Raw genomic sequence first — 17,279 nt, forward strand, 5'->3', positions numbered from 1 at the left:
TTTCAAAAAAGAAAACAGAAATTGCTCACATTTATTATATGAAAGCCTATTTACAACAACATTTTAAAAATATTTTATATAACTTGTTTCATTTTATATTTATTGACATATGTTGACGTAATGTTGTTTTACATTCTGCTCTTAAAGATTTTTTTCCCGTATAATGGAAGACGAAGCGCATCTCACAGCTGCAAAAATCTTGAAAGACTAGAACAGAACCGATTTAGAAGATTTACACCGAACTACAAAAGTATCAAAAAACGCCTCTTCTCCGAGAGAAGTTACTTCAAAAAACACCACCAGAAACATTTCATAATATAGATTAAACCTTTGGCTGCTAGATAACACTTCGATATGAAAATACATGTACAGAAATCTTACATTTAAAATATTTAGTATTTGTATAATAGATATCCGAAAGGAATTGCGTAGAAATAAATAACATTATCAGAAATGTGGAAGTTGAAGCATTTAATTCAGATTAGCTCCTTGGAGTACGCTTACTGTTAACTGTAAACAACTCTAAGGCAAAATACAATTTGGTAGAGTTTATCAACAGCGGCATCTAGTGCAAAAATATTGAACTATACAATTGTCCTAATACAGTATTTTTCGTTGATATTTCTTTCAAATTCATTGATTTTGATCTTGTTTATTATACACATCAACAACAATCCTTACGTAGCTATTCTTCCTAAATTTGGAAAGATATTCATAGGATAAAATTCTTATTGGTATTGTTTCTTTTTAGATTGTCATGTTGACCTTATCCATTTTTGGCATTAATCCTTTACGAAATATGCTTTACTCTTTGAATTTATTCGTTGTCATTATAGCACATAAAATCCTGTTCGAAAAAGACTGCTCTCTCTTGTTCAATAAAATTAGTACTAGTTTTCGGTTCTTCTAATAAACGTTTTCGAATGATTACTTTTGCTTTGTTTGTTTGTTTTGAAATTCACACGAAGACTAGAGGGAAGGCAGCTAGTCAACCACTCATCGCCAACTCTTGGGCACTCTTTTACCAACAAATAGTGGGATTGCCCTAACATTTAACGTCCCTACGGCTGAAAGGGCGAGCAAGTTTGGTGCAAAGGGGATTCGAACCTGTGACCCTCGGATTCTGAGTCGAGTGTCTTAACCACCTGGTCATGCAGGACCTCGGAGGGAAGAAGGGCAATCGTTTTGCTTTGACTCTTTCCCACACACTCTTTCTAAACTATGATTTTTTTTCAATATATTTGTTATTATTACAGCGCACCTTAACGAAGTGACAATGGCGAATGATAATTTCATTTTTCTGCAAAAGTAGAACATAAATCCTGTTGAGAAGTTGATTAAAGTGAGCTTAATCTGTGAACCAAACTAAGACAAATTTTAATGAAGAATCCTTATACGATAATTCAGGTTCTACAGCTGCTATTTCTTGTTTATATATGAAGTGTTTTGTTGAGGTAAAAAATAAAAATGTACGAATGCAAAAGCTTTATTAAGGAACAACATGTGGGAATGCAATTAGAAAACATCATAATAAAGCCATTATCCAAGTTTGCTAATACACAGGTAAAAGTATCGGCCTAAATCAGGCATTACAACCTTCTTCAAGTATAAATCACAGATAGGCAGACACGCACCTCTCTGCGTGCACGCAGGCAAGTGTGCACGTGCGTGTCTGTACATATGTGACCGTCATAGCTCCAAGAGAAAAGAAGCAAATAACCTAAAATTTTACACCCATACTAAGTAGACCCTAAGGGTGTGCAGCTGGGTATTCTTAATTATCCACTGCATGCGAATCTTCTTAGTGAGGGAAGATATCGAAAAAAAGTTTTGAAAAGAAGTATTTCCCATATTACAACTTGTAATATATATAAAAGCCAATACACTTTGGTAACAATGCGTTCCAACAGTGTCTTTTGTGTCATGTCGCTTAGAAATGAAAGTATATAGGTCATACTTCTATGGTACAATGTTTCAGGATACACACTATCAACCTAATAATCTGAGCGAAGCCGATTACTTTCGACAGTATATTTATAAATCTCTACGCTATGGTTCTGTTTCACCTCTAAATTGAAACTTATAAAAATAGAAAGGGACTGTAACACAAACATCAGAGAATAAACTGTTTCTTGTCATTCCGCCTTCCATTAGCAAAGCGGTATGTCTGTGGAGTTACAACGTAGGGAAACCGGTTTTTGATACCCATAGTAGACAGAGCACAGATAGCCATTGTAACTTTGTGCTTAACTTCAAACAAACAGAACTTATCCACCCTAGCAGTATTTCTTCCGTTAGATAAGCGAAGGAGATTAATCCCTTTCACATGGTATATCCCCACTCTTAAGTGGGACCTGCTACCGAAGACACTTCTAAAACCCACATACGTTTTGTATTTATTTCTCCACAATGTATTTAATACCCTAGAGTTATACCATTCTGTTCTTACATGTTTTTTTTAATTTAAAAGAGAAAAAGGTTTTATGCTTTCACTTGATTTTTTATATTATGAAAGGTTTTGTTTGTTTTGTTTTTGAAATTTCGCGCAAAGCTACACAACGGTTATCTGCGCTAGCCGTCCCTACTTTAGCAGTGTAAGACTAGAGGGAAGGCGGCTAGTCATCACCACCTACCGCCAACACTTGGTCTACTGTTTTACCAACGAATAGTGGGATTGACCGTCACATTATAACGTCCCCATAGTTGAAAGAGTGAGTGTAGTTTGGTGTGACAGGGATTGGAACCCACGACTCTTACATTACGAGTCGAGTGCCCTTTACCAACTGGCTATGCCGGGCCTGAGGTTTTGTCACTCTATTTTTAATGCTTATCTCCCTTGTTATGTAAACTTTCACTTAACTGTATCTTTTGTTTTATATTTGCTAATATATAGTACATAGTTTATCCTATAACTTTATTATTATACAAAGATAACACTTACATACGTATATATATATATATATATTCTTTAACTTGTCATCTGACGAAAATGTTAATGAATGTTTTAGTGAAACACCTGTCGCCGATAAAGTTTTGAACATGTTTCACTGAAGATTGTCAAATTATTTGCATATATATGTTAATAAAAAAGTGAAGAATTATTTGTAATTAATTTTTAATCGTAGCTTAAATAATTAACCTGCTTAAAATACTTTTTGTAATTTAAAGTTTTATTTATCTATTTTCTAATTTTACATAAATTAATTATAGTACAAAATAACGTAATGATTAAAATTATAGTGAAATAAAAAGATGTTCTTATGTAGAGCTCCCCAGTGGCTCAGCCGCATGTCTACGGACTTACAACGCTAAAATTCGGGTTTCGATACCCGTGGCGGGCAGAGCACAGATAACCCATTGAGTAGCTCTGTACTTAATTCAAAACAACGACATTTAATGTAGAATGTTCGACAAGAATCAACTCTTACAGAAAATGTACTAAAACATTTCTATCATTTCATTCTCTGTCGTTAGTAATAAAATGTTTTAACCCTAATCCACACACATTTTTGTAACCAGTTTTTACATAATTAGGCACACAGTCTTCAACATGAGTAATGCAGCAGCCAGTTTGGATTCATTCTTTCATATTTTATTCAGCCATCTTTTTCTCCTCAATCCATGTTATAGTATTTTTAAAAACGATACAGTTTCACTACCAAACTACAAAACTACAACCACTGGCTAAATATCCACCTAGGTTTCCGCTAAAACATATTGTTTGCAAAACGTTTCGAATGTAATATCAAAAATAAATAGTCAACCAGCCAGGAGGACGGGTAAATGAATGGATAAGCAGATCAATTAGAAATAAATAAAATTATCAAAATTAACATGGAGGAAGCACTTTTCTCTGTGTTGAAAAAAGTAGCTATTAGTTTTCGTATTGTTTAATTGCACAGAATTAAAATATAAATTATTTACTCTATGTTGCGGTTTGTCCGGCATGGCCAGGTGGGTTAAGGCGTTCGATCAATTCCACTATTCGCTGGTAAAAGAGTAGCCCAAGAGTTGGCGGTGGGTGATGATGACTAGCTGCGTTCTCTGTAGTCTTGCACTGCTATATAATAACCCTCGGGTAGCTTTGTGAGAAATTAAAAAAAAACAACACAAAAAACAACAACAATGTTACTGTTTCAATGAAGGGCCAAAAATGGTTGATTCTACATTGTAGAAAAGTATTGGAATATAGTAATTTATGAAATTCTTTACTTGTATAACAAACCTTTCCAGAAAACCTGATCTTTGTATTGTTACAAACACACGGACCAAACAACGGTTTAAATAGAAATTAATATTCTTAATTTCTAACTTCACATTTCTGTCAAACACTGACCATATGAAACTTAGCACACGAAGACAGTTTTCGTGAAAAGTCTTAGTTAAGTCAATATTTATGGTTGGAGAAGAGAAATTGTGTTCTACAAGTAACAGTTTTACTTCAAAAACCAGTTTTTGAATCTGTAAAAAATTGTTTTATACAAGTTAATAAAATAAAAGAGCTTGCCTTTTCACTGTTGCCGTTTTATTGAAATTAAATAACGGGCTTAAAACATATTATAAAGTTTTAATATTCACCATACCATGTTTGAATTTACGGTTTAAAAATGACGTTTGTTGTTTAACTCGAAAATGTGTTACTTTACCGACTAGTAACAATACACCAATATTTACAAAAGGTTAAAATCAAACCCACTGATAATGTTAGTTTATCTTTTAATTTTAATTTTACTTTGAAATGACCGTGTAATGTTGATAATATAAGCTCCGTCACAAATGTTTGTAGTCTAAATCGAATCAAAAACCAATCGGGATTTCTTGCTTAGCTCATGCTAAATTCCCCATATCTAGGCAACACGCTATTAAATTGGGATTCATTTGTATTGTGGAGTAAGTGTAGGGTTAACAATCCAATATAAAACCCCACAAAGTGTGCATTTTAGCTCATTACATTTCCTAAACGAACCATTAAAGATTGGTTCAAGTACTTACTAACTTCCTATCTTGCAGAGGTCTTCACAACACACTTTTAATTTTCGGGTTCGCCTTATATTTGCTTGCGTTACATTTCAATCAATGTTTGGTTGTCAAGGAAACACAACGTATTATTAGTATAATCATGTGTTTTTGGGCGTGGAGCCTTTATGCCTTTTATAGTTATATCTTTTGTCATTTTGTTTTAAAACTAGTTAAATAACATTGAAGCTGGAAACTGGTTTGCGGAGCTGCTCGTGAGAGTGTTGGCATTTTATCAAGTTATGCATGTATAAGCGTCCAGAGATGTCTACTTTTCTGTTTTCTCTACTGTAATAACTATATTTCAGACAGTCGGGTTTATTGTGCTTCTCTGCTTTCTTTAGTCTAGTAACTATATTTCTGGCAGTCAAACTGTAGTTGGCCTGGCACGGCCAGAGGATTAGGACGTTTTACTCGTAACATTAGGGTCGCGGGTTCGAATCTACGTCACAGCAAACGTGCTCCTCTTTCATCAGTGGGGGCGTTATAACGTAATGGTCAGTCCCATTATTCGTTGATAAAAGAGTATCCCAAGAGTTGGTGGTGGGTGGTGGTGACTAGCTGCTTTCCCTCTCGTCTTACACAGCTAAATTAGGGACAGCTAGCACAGATAGCTGTCGTGTAGCCTTACGCGAAATTCAAAAACAAACTGTAGTTCAGGTTTATTGTGTTTCTCCGTTTTCTTTAGTATCATAACTATCTTTCCGGTATTCAGACTGTAGTCCAACTGTAATCTATTGCTTCATTATCTCTACTCTATCGACTATTTCTTTGGCAACTAAACTGTAGTTCTACCTGTTTCCTCTTTGTTTCTAGTCCATCGACTGACAGTCTACAGATCAGACTTTAATTCAGCTTGATTTTCGTTTTAAATAACGAGAAAACAGGAATAGTTTATTTGTTTGTTTTTTAATTTCGCGCAAAGCCACACGAAGGCTATCTGCGCTAGCCGTCTTTAATTTAGCAGTGTAAGACCAGAGGGAAGGCAGCCAGTCATTAACACCCACCGCCAACTCTTGGGCTACTCTTTTACCAACTAATAGTGGGATTGACCGTCACATCATAACACCCTCACGACTGAAAGTGCGAGCATATTTGGTGTGACGGGGATTCGAACCCTCGACCCTGGAATTACGAGTCGAGCGCCTTAATCACCTGGCTATGCTGGGTCCCAGGAAGAGTTATTAGTAGTTAAGCCTTTATCTCAGTTGGTTCAGAACTTGCATGCAAGAGGTCTCTGTTTGAAAACTTTGATGAGGTATTAGAAAGGAAGGAAAAAAAAGATTATGCCAGAACACTTGCTATAGTTTGAACCCTTGCAGTAAACGCTGGTTTGGGTATAATAAACTGTATATAAAGTAAAAAATCCAAGATTTCTGGATTTATTTTGAATTTTTTTAGAATGATATTGTCTGCTTGTAGTTAATCACACAACTACACAAATGGCTATATGTGCCTTCCCCTCTTCCCCCAGGGGTATCGAAACTCCGTTTCTAAAGTTGCGGGTCCGTAGACATACCACTGTGTCACTGGGGGCTTTCTAATATGAAATGGGTAGTAGAAAATATTGTTGCTTTGTGTGTTTTATAGGGAAAAATATTGTTGTTATGTGTGTTTTATAGGAAAAAATATTGTTGTTATGTGTGTTTTTAGGCTGTAGCAGAATTATCAACAAACATTCTCGGGGCGCAAACGCTATAAAAATAGTATATATACAACCCGATTCTGAAACTCGAAGAGGTTCTCTAGAAAAGAACTAAAGAAAACACGGTTAGTTAGCTTTGTAATTGAAACATTACTGCACGATATATCCCTAACGTTGCAGAGGTCTTACCAGAATACAAACATTATTGACTTTTGTTCCTTCTGTCTTCTTGTAGAAATCATCTTTTCTCGTATTTTCGATGCTTTCTTGTCATGTTTCATCGGTCAGTTACAAAAGTTTAGAACACACGCATTCATACCAGGATTTTTTTTATATTTTTGTATGTCCTTAGCAGAGTTGAGAACCTGAGACCTCTCGCATGTGAATGCTCTACCAACTGAGCTAAAAGGCTTAATTCTGATACCAATAGTAAATAACCAAACCTACTTATTTTGTTTTTCACTTTAAACAGTAAAATACCTCATTTTAGCATTATAGCCTGTGATTTAACTTTGTATACTTCTCAAAAGTAAAAACATAATTATTACACAGTTGCTAGAATGAGATAGAAAAATAACACGTGTGTCACACTCGGATATACATCTGCTGTAAAAATAAAATCAGTATTTTTTTACTTCTTATCAGTCAGTAGCAGTTGGTGGTCTCTTTCATAGGTGAGACATACGCTATATATAGCTACGTTTTCAACCATCTGAAATGAACAGACGTCACGTCTCACAACTCGTTTTTGCAAAGTCTGTTTCTCAGTTTCTCGTAAGGCAGTTGTACTTAAATTTTGACCATCTTACGTTCACATGGTAACGGGAATTTCTATAGTATTCTGTTATCAGAACGCTGTTATTGTTTCCTTATGTAGAAATAGTGAACGATAATTGAAGATTTAGAGGCAATTGATTAATATTTTATTAACATCTTAAGGATTATTACAACTAAAACGTACCTGACGAGACGCTACTGAACTACCAGATAAAGTGATATTCATACAACCAATAGTTACGTGTTATATCAATATGTACATACACACACTTTTCATTTTACTTTGTATATCGTGGGACATGTTCGTGGGCAAGACTACACTAAAGACTATCTGCACTCTGTCACTCACGGGAAATCGAACCCCGTAATTCAGCGTTGTAAGTCCATAATCGTACACATAGAAGGACTAACGGGTCCGGCAGAGAAAACTTTCCGCATATGTTATGTAGCGAAATAACTCTGTTATATTTAACACAAATTACGGGAAACCTTTGCTTCTATCATTGGATTTTTCTGTTAAAATATTGAAAGTATTGTATGAACTCTTAAGTCGAGCTTGTTGTTAAGCTAGTGGCGTGCAGATGTATCTTATAATGCTTAATGAAACCCATTCTTTAGAGGAGGTATACAAAAAAGTTGTATTTCTTATATTTTCGAAACTTTTGGCTAATTTTAGTTTCAAGCCTTGTAGTCATATCGAGATAATGTCCTGTACTATGATAATCCAGCTTTCGATTTGTCTCATATCTGGAAAAACTAGAATAACTTTGTGTAGACAGTAATTGTCAAAAGTGTAAAGTAACAATATCCCACACCTGGTAAACCTGATGCATAAAGTTTACGAGGTTTCCGCCTGAACAAGGAATATTCACACAAACACAAATCTGTATCTAAACCCTTTGTTTAATTTAATTGTCTTAGCAAGACAGACTCCCCAGTTACTCTGTATCTAAACCCTTTGTTTAATTTAATTATCTTAGCAAGACAGACTCCCCAGTTACTCTATATCTAAACCCTTTGTTTAATTTAATTGTCTTAGCAAGACAGACTCCCCAGTTACTCTGTATCTAAACCCTTTGTTTAATTTAATTGTCTTAGCAAGACAGACTCCCCAGTTACTCTGTATCTAAACCCTTTGTTTAATTTAATTGTCTTAGCAAGATAGACTTCCCAGTTACTATGTATCTAAACCCTTTGTTTAATTTAATTGTCTTAGCAAGACAGACTCCCCAGTTACTCTGTATCTAAACCCTTTGTTTAATTTAATTGTCTTAGCAAGACAGACTCCCCAGTTACTCTATATCTAAACCATTTGTTTAATTTAATTGTCTTAGCAAGACAGACTCCCCAGTTACTCTATATCTAAACCCTTTGTTTAATTTAATTGTCTTAGCAAGACAGTTACTCAGTCAAACCCTTTACTGCTGTATCTAAACCCTTTGTTTAATTTAATTGTCTTAGCAAGACAGACTTCCCAGTTACTCTGTATCTAAACCCTTTGTTTAATTTAATTGTCTTAGCAAGACAGACTCCCCAGTTACTCTGTATCTAAACCCTTTGTTTAATTTAATTGTCTTAGCAAGACAGACTCCCTAGTTACTCTGTATCTAAACCCTTTGTTTAATTTAATTGTCTTAGCAAGACAGACTCCCCAGTTACTCTGTATCTAAACCCTTTGTTTAATTTCACTGCGATATTCCTAAGAGTTTATGACTGAAATAAAGGAAGAATATATAAGAATGATACATAGTTATATATTCTTATACATTTACCATATTCAGTGCCGACGAGGATTTTCACCCAATACCAAGACTCGTTAGCCGGCTGAGATATGACAAAATATTAGCGATTGAAGAACTATTTATGTCATCAGTTTTCAGGAACAACGACTATTATGATAACTATGACAAATGATAATAATTATAATTATAGATTTTATTTAAGTAATTTACTTGTACGATTTGCTTGTACGTTATTCATCTTTACGCGTGTATTTTAGTTATCTTACAGAATTCTGTAGGTTATATATCACATTCGTATTCGTTTTGTTCAAACTACAAAGCAACTTTAAACAGAACTTGTTCGTACACCCGGTTTTTCCTTTCAACCTGACCTACTTTATATGAAAGCTAGAGATGGTGGTCGTAGTTTGCTGTAAACCTGTGTACGGGTTGTAAATATTGCAGAAAAAAATGTGTCACGCTACATTTTGAGCTGTGTTGAGTTTCATCATGTTTGATGATCATACTTTTTGTGAGCTACTTTTCCCATATAAATGATTCATTGTATTAAATTATGATGCGTTTTCAAAAACTGACTAAGTAAAATGTCCTGATTCACTCGAATATTGTGAATAATAATATTTTAGAAACATTTATTGACATCATGACATCTCAGATGATGATATTCAATACACATATACTTCACGACAGATTGTTTATCTCTCATGAGACGGTCCTCCGGATTTACAGCGCTAAAATAAGGGGTTAGATTTCCCTCGGTGGACACAGCAGATAGCCCGATACGGCTTTGCTACAAAAAAAAATCACAAACAAACACACACACTCATGAGACTATACAACACATCAAACTAAGCAACACATTTTGACGTTAACTACAGACTGGTTTTCTCTTCCACGACTCATAACACGTCAAATTAATTGGCATATTTCAATGTCAGTTATAAACTGTTTATTTCCGATAAGACTGTACAATAGACCAAACTAAGCAACGCTTGTCGACGCTAACTACAGACTGGTTTTTCTCTTACACGGGACTGCACAACACATCACACTGACTGGCATATTTCTACCTCAAGTATAGACTGTTTACTTCCAATAAAACTGTACAATACATCAAAGTAACACGTTTCGACGTTAACTACAGACTGATTTTCTCTTACACGAGACTGCACAACACATCAAATTAAATGGCATATTTCTATATGAATTATAGACTGTATTTACCATAAGATTGTGCAACACGCCAAACCAAGCAACACGTTTCAACCTTAATTACAGGTTGGTTTTCTTTTCCACGAGACTGCACAATGCATCAAACTAACTGGCATATTTCTACACGAAGTATAGACTGTTTATTTCCCGTAAGACTGTACAATACACCAAACTAAGCAACACGTGTCGACGTTAACTGCAGACTGTTTTTCTCTTACAGGAGATTTCACAACACATAAAACTAACTGGCATATTTCTGTATCAATTATAGAGTGTTTACTTCCCATAAGATTGTACAACACATTAAACTAAGTAACATATTTCAACATTTTGTTTCATTTGAGGATCGCGCAACACAAACTATTTATGTAAGCGAGAAGTCAGAGACGGTGTCACGCTGTATCACGGCTCCTTTCGTGATAAGTAACAACTAGTTAAGCTATGGGTACACAAAGACGGTTATTTGCCCTAGAGAGAACAATTCTTTGACCAGATTTGGAACGGAAATCCTATATATAAATATATCTTTAATTTTTATTAACTTTGATGTGGAACGAACCTCTTCCAAATAAGAAAAACAAAGAATCAGACAATTAACCATGTAACGACGAATGATCATAGTGACACGAAATTCACACTAAAAACTTCCTCTGAAACTTTATTCCGGTTTCAATAACTTCTTAGAACATGATTATATAACTTTACTCCGGTTTCGGCCATTTCTTATAGCATAATTATAGCCCACAGTAGCAGAAAAGTATTTCTACAGACTTAAAAATGCTGGAAACCGTGGAGGGCAGAACACAGGTAGCCCATTGTGTAGCTTTGTGCTTAACTTTAAAAACCAAACAAATAAAACATGATTATAAAACTTCAGTTCAGTGATGTCTTTTCACAGAAGTATAATCATATCATTCATTTATTACAGCGAAAGGATTTGTAGCAACGTTGGCTTTATTGTTTACTGTGTCTTTTTGTGGGTTTACGGAATTATTGACTATCGGCTACACATCAGCGATGTACAACCTTCTCCACACACTGTTTTCCGAAGGTTCAGATTTATAAAAACAAACATAAATATTCTTCGAGTTCGGTGCATCAGAGTGTTTCAGTTTGTACTTCGTCAGGCTACAAGTAAAGAGTGCTTCAAGAACAGAAAAAAAAAAGATATTTCTAAAAAAAAGGGGAAAGTACAACTACTACAGTGTCACGTGAGTGACCTTCTGACCTTCAAGGAAAAACTACAGAGTCACGTGTTTAGTGCGATGAGCTAGTGGACAAATACTGGTGTTCCAGAACTAAACGATAGAGCCATTACGAGAATATTACTGTCATATAAATGTTTCAACTACTAATTTAAAGAACTGCTAAAGCAGCTACTGTTATATGCCAGATTAACTTCTGCAGAGTATCACGTGACTAACGTGATGAGATTCTTGCCGGAAAATGCTAATGTCCCAAAACTATCTGATAAGCTTCGAAAAAATTACAAAAACAAACTACGGTGCTCATTGACGACTTGGCTCTGAGAAAATCCCTTTCCAATACTATTCTTATGATATCCTAAAACAACTGAATGTCACACGCCTGTGTGGATAGTGTGGATAGATTTTAGAAAAATTAACGCCACATGACTGATCTGGCAAGATTACATAAAAACTAATATCAACAACTTGTCTGGCAAGACTAAAGAAAAAAATAATGTCACATGATTGACCTAGCGGGATTTTAGAAACACTAATGACACGAGGCTGATCTGGTGAGGTTTTAAAAAAAAATAATGTTAAACGACTGATCTGGCGAGATTGTAGAAAATTTAATGTCAAGCGACTAGTCCGGCAAGCTTTTAAAAAATTAATATCAAATGACTGATCTGACGAGATTATAGAAAAACTAGTGTCAAACAACTAGTCTGGAAAGATTTAGAAAAAAATTAGTCACGACTGACTTGGCGAGAGTTTAGAAACACCAATGTCACACGACTCGTCTGGCGAGATTTTAGAAATACTAGTGTCACATGAAAAACGGGCTATTAAAAAACCTGGTGGCACATAACAGATGAACTTTTAAAACATCTTATTTCACATGGCTGATATGCTTAGATTCTAGTTTAGAAAAACGTAAAATGTCACACAACTGACTTGATGAATTTCTATAAACGTAATACAGCGATTTGCGAACATCTTAAATATGAAGTAGCAGAAAAAAATAATTTTAAATAAAAATTATTATTTAAAAAGATATAGCTCAGTAAATTCTCCACTTGAAAAAAAATGAAGTTGTAGAAATTTGTAGAGAAATCTGAATAGAACAAACATGTATATATAGCGCCTTACTGAAACACAAGACGATCGGCATCAAAATACGCCCCAAAAATAAATCTGAATTCAAATGTAATCAAAAGCTAATCATCTTTGCATACAATATTTCTTCCTAAACGAAGCATTGCAAAAATACAAAATTTGCAAGGTGTTATGACCCTAAATATCCATCTAAATACCTACTAAAGTTACAGTCTAACAAATATTAAGCATTTACAAAAATACTGTCAACTTTGTTTTCACCAAGGACACAGAAATCAAACTACAACCGGTACTTCTGCGTGAACAGAAGAATCATGGTTTGGTTTGAATTTTGCGCAAAGCTACACAAGGGCTGGCTATCTGCGCTAGCCGTCTCTAATTTAGCAGTGTAAGACTAAAGGGAAAGCAGCTAGTCATCACAACCCACCGCCAATTCTTGGGCTACTCTTTTCCCAACGAATAGTAGGATCAACCGTAACATTATAACGCCCCCACGGCTGAAAGGGCGAGCATGTTTGGTGAACAGAAGTATAACCACGTTGGTTTTACAAAATACGGTCAGTAACCGTCATTAATAAACATACAAACTTCGTTATTTCTACAAAATATACGGTTAACAACAATGTTCAATGAAAATATTATATACATTGTTTTCACAAAATACGGTCAGTGATCATTTATAAAAATGTTTAACTAAAGCTCTTGCAAAATACAAAAGTATTAACCATTTAAAAATAAAATACGTTGAGCAAAGCAATCACAAAACTATAATCAGTAACTATTACGAAAAGTGACAACTGGCATAATTACTTACCAAGCAGAAGCAGAGGAAATGCTACACGCACTTGTCAGTAACAGACACATAAAAAGTCTGACCCATAAAGCACATTGGCCAGGCATGGCCTAGTCTTTAGCGTGTCGGAATGTCAATCCGAGTCTCTTGTAAGCGTCTGCTGCTCCACACTGTGGAGCGTAAGTGGATCAGAAAATAGTCGGATCATACTATATTAAAGTAGACCAAGAGTTAGCAGTGCGTTCTATGGACTAGCTGTCTCCCCTCTAGTCTATCGGCTCAACGTTAGGGGAAATTATGCGTAAATAACCCTCATGTAGGTATGCGCAAGTTGCTACAGATGAACAACCGTTGTGTGGCGTTAGTACCTGTGTTCGAACGTTGAGTTTTTTCAGTATGTGAATGTGTGTTTTCTTATCGCAAAGCCACATCGGACTATCTTCTGAGCCCACCAAGGGGAATCGAATCCCTAATTTTAGCGTTGCAAATCTTATAGACTTACCGCTGTACTAACTGGGAACTTTTTGTTTTCGGTAAAGATGTTTGATCGTTTCTCACAACTTATATAATATCATAATAATAATTTGTATCATTTACTGTGGAGAAAGAACACACAGAAAATCAAAAGTTTATTTCTTTATTCTTTTGTTTTATAACGCGGGTATCACCTAATTAGTCTGTTTTCGGGTTGAGGTCGGTCTGTGCAACGCTACACACCGCCTGCGTGCTGTAATAATAATTTGCTTGTATAGTATGTGAATTTGGTAGGTAAGTTATACAAACCTTTAAATACGACATTTATTGGAAAATATGTGTTCAGAGCACTAAGTAAATATACGCATTAATCTAATATTCTATATGGATTATGATATTACTGTCCGTTGTGTGTGCACGTAACTACTGTATTGGCGTTTTTAAACCGCCACATTGTCCCCTCTAGATGGATCTTCGCCAAATTTGGTATGGAGGTTCATCTGGATCCATGAGAAGATATGCACAAATCTTCAGTTTTGCATTTTGCGGATTTTATGGACGTTTTTACGTTGGTTTTTTTTCTTTCTTTTTACCATTAATTCACCCCATGTTGTTGGCTCTTAACCAAATTTAGCATAAAGGTATGTTGGATCCATAGGGAGAAACAAAGAAAATGTTAATTGTACATTTTGTGTTTTGTAATATTTATGGGCGTTTTCTTTCAACAATTACATATAAGGGAACAACTTTTCATGTCCTGAATTTTCATAACTTCCGTCCAGCTAGTTCATAATACAGCACCAATTCAAGTGGACATGCTTAACCTGCGTCGTTGGTACTTGTTGTTAAAGAGACAGTGTGCCTGAAGGCATGAAGAACATTGCACCTGTTCATAAACGGACTACCGTTAACATGGAGTTAAAAACACTGAAGCCATATTCATGTCGCTGCTGTTGTTACAACAACAACAAAAATATTGGTTCGGTTGATGACAAGACCTTCTATGGTCAATGTTATATTAACAACAATCATAAAGGCATAGTAACAAATTCGTTTTGCTAATAGCGGTCTAAGGGGTAGGCGACTTGGGCAGCCACGTAGAACGACATATTGTGGGGACGGAAACTTGAATGGCAGAAGGAGAGCGGATGTACGGGGGGGAGTTTGCAGTAAAAAGAAGTAGTGGGGAGAATAACAGTTTCTCTATAGATTGCTTGACTGACTGTTTGAAATTAAGCACAAAGCTATCTGAACTCTGCCCACCACAGGTATCGAAACCCGATTTATAGCAGTTTGAGTCCGCAGACATACCGTTGTGTCACTGGGGGATTTTCCATAGAGAAAGGCATACAAACAGTGTGTTTTTTTCTTAGAGCAAAACAACATCGGGCTATCTGCTGAGCCCACCAAGGGGAATAAAACCCCTGATTTTAGCGTTGTAAATCCGAAGACATACCGCTGTAGTAGCGGGGGCATACAAACAGAATAACACAGAATTAACTGGGGGATTTTCCATAGAGAAGGGCATACAAACAGAATAACACAGAACCAACTCTCCTTTTACGGGGAAAAGAAAATAACATGAACAATTAATCCTTGTTTTTTGTAATACTACTACTGGTAAAATGTTGACAGTTATGGTATATAACTAAAGAAAATAAGACTTTTAAAAATATAAACATTTTATGCGTGTTAGAGGGTTTCATTTTAAATGTTTGCCCATTTCTGAGAATCTTCTTTGCCTGACTCCTATTCTCAAATCTGGTACAAGTGACTACGTATGCAATGTTTAAGGCAATTCGTTCATTTTCTGAGTGGAGGGCTCATGCTGGTTCAATACTTATGTTAGGAAATTCACTTTAAGGAGTAGTTCAGGTAAGTTTGCTTGTTTGTTTTGGGGATTTCGCGAAAAGTTAGACGACAGTAATTTGCGCTAGCCGTCCCTAAATTAGCAGTGTAAGATTAGAAGAAAGGCAGCTCTTCATCATCACCAACCGCCAACTCTTGGGTTACTCTTTTACTAACGAATAATGGGATTGACCGTCACTTTATAACGCCCCCACAAACGAAAGGGCGAGCATGTTTGGTGTAACGGAGATTCGAACACGCGACCCTCAGATCATGACTTGAGCACCTTAACCACCTGGCCATGTCGGGCCATTTCAGGTAAGTAAAACCTTACAGGAATATCCATAATAAATGTTTAATATAATTTAATAGTTGCTGGTAAACCAGAGCTGTGAACTGTGAATTGTCAATGTTGCAATAACAAATAACAAAAAGTTATATTTTCCTTTCTTTTTTTTTCACTTTGTCATAGGTTGAGCACTTGGCGTCACCAGTAGACATAATATTTAGAACGAATACTATTGGTTCTTTCCTCCGAATCTCTAAAACAGAGTATGAATAAATTAAAAAAAACAAACAACTGTCAACCGCGGGGATATTCGTCTTAAATAGTGAAATGCGAATTTAAAAAGTTATTAGAATATTCACAAGGAAGATAATTGGAACTGATCTCAGAAATCAGTATACGCGTCAATCACGTGCTCTGATTCTAACAACGAAGTTATTTGCCGAGATCAAAATCCAGGATAGTTTTAGGCTACTAAACAAGAAGCCAAGTGTAAAAAAATAATATTTTGGTCCTGTTAGATATTTTACTTTGAAACCTTTGAATGTACTGTGTTTACTAAATCGATACCAATATGGTGAAAAACAAACGCACCGAAATTCAATCCAACCTTAATAACTATGTTGAAAGGGTAGATTTCTAGAATTATGGATTTTATGTCACAAATTATTCAGTTTTATGGTGATGGAGAGGAATTACATAGAAACAGACAGTGAATATTAAACCAGGTTATAGTACAGAGGCATCGCTGGGCACTGGGATACGGAAACTGTGCCCCTATTTTGTTTGACAGTGCCCCAAATACCCAGTTGGTGTCTTGAGAAATCAGAATAGAAAACCATGTTTGATATCATATCGAAACGCCACCGCAAATTCTTTTGCCCGTGGGCTCGAATCCCGAATCTTTAATAACTCAGCAACGTCTCTGTTATGTAAGTAGAAAAGATACCTGGTAACCTTTATCAGGGGTAGATGGCAAGTTATCATAATAATTACGATAATCTGTTATGTGGTCGTTGTACCGGAAGTGACACGTTTCGCTTTTTTAAAGATACGACCTAATTAGTAAAAGCGTTGCGTACGTACGTTTATGTGTGTGACGTGGAAAAGATGGAAAGTAAAAGAGAAATAGTAGATTTGAAATAAGAAAGCTCACAAAGATATGGGTTTGTGCAAGTAGCGT

General features: G+C 35.5%; 1 long non-coding RNA gene across 1 annotated transcript in view; it reads right to left on the reverse strand.

The window, feature by feature from the left end:
- Window positions 1-13,660, reverse strand: part of LOC143240038 (uncharacterized) — a 57,310-nt gene extending 43,650 nt beyond the window's left edge. Inside the window, exon 1 of the long non-coding RNA XR_013021529.1 lies at window positions 13,510-13,660. This is a non-coding gene — a long non-coding RNA (uncharacterized LOC143240038). The remainder of the gene's footprint in view (window positions 1-13,509) is intronic.
- Window positions 13,661-17,279: the final 3,619 nt, after the last annotated feature.

Source organism: Tachypleus tridentatus, chromosome 13, assembly GCF_004210375.1.
Source record: "Tachypleus tridentatus isolate NWPU-2018 chromosome 13, ASM421037v1, whole genome shotgun sequence".
NCBI classification, from domain to species: domain Eukaryota; kingdom Metazoa; phylum Arthropoda; class Merostomata; order Xiphosura; family Limulidae; genus Tachypleus; species Tachypleus tridentatus.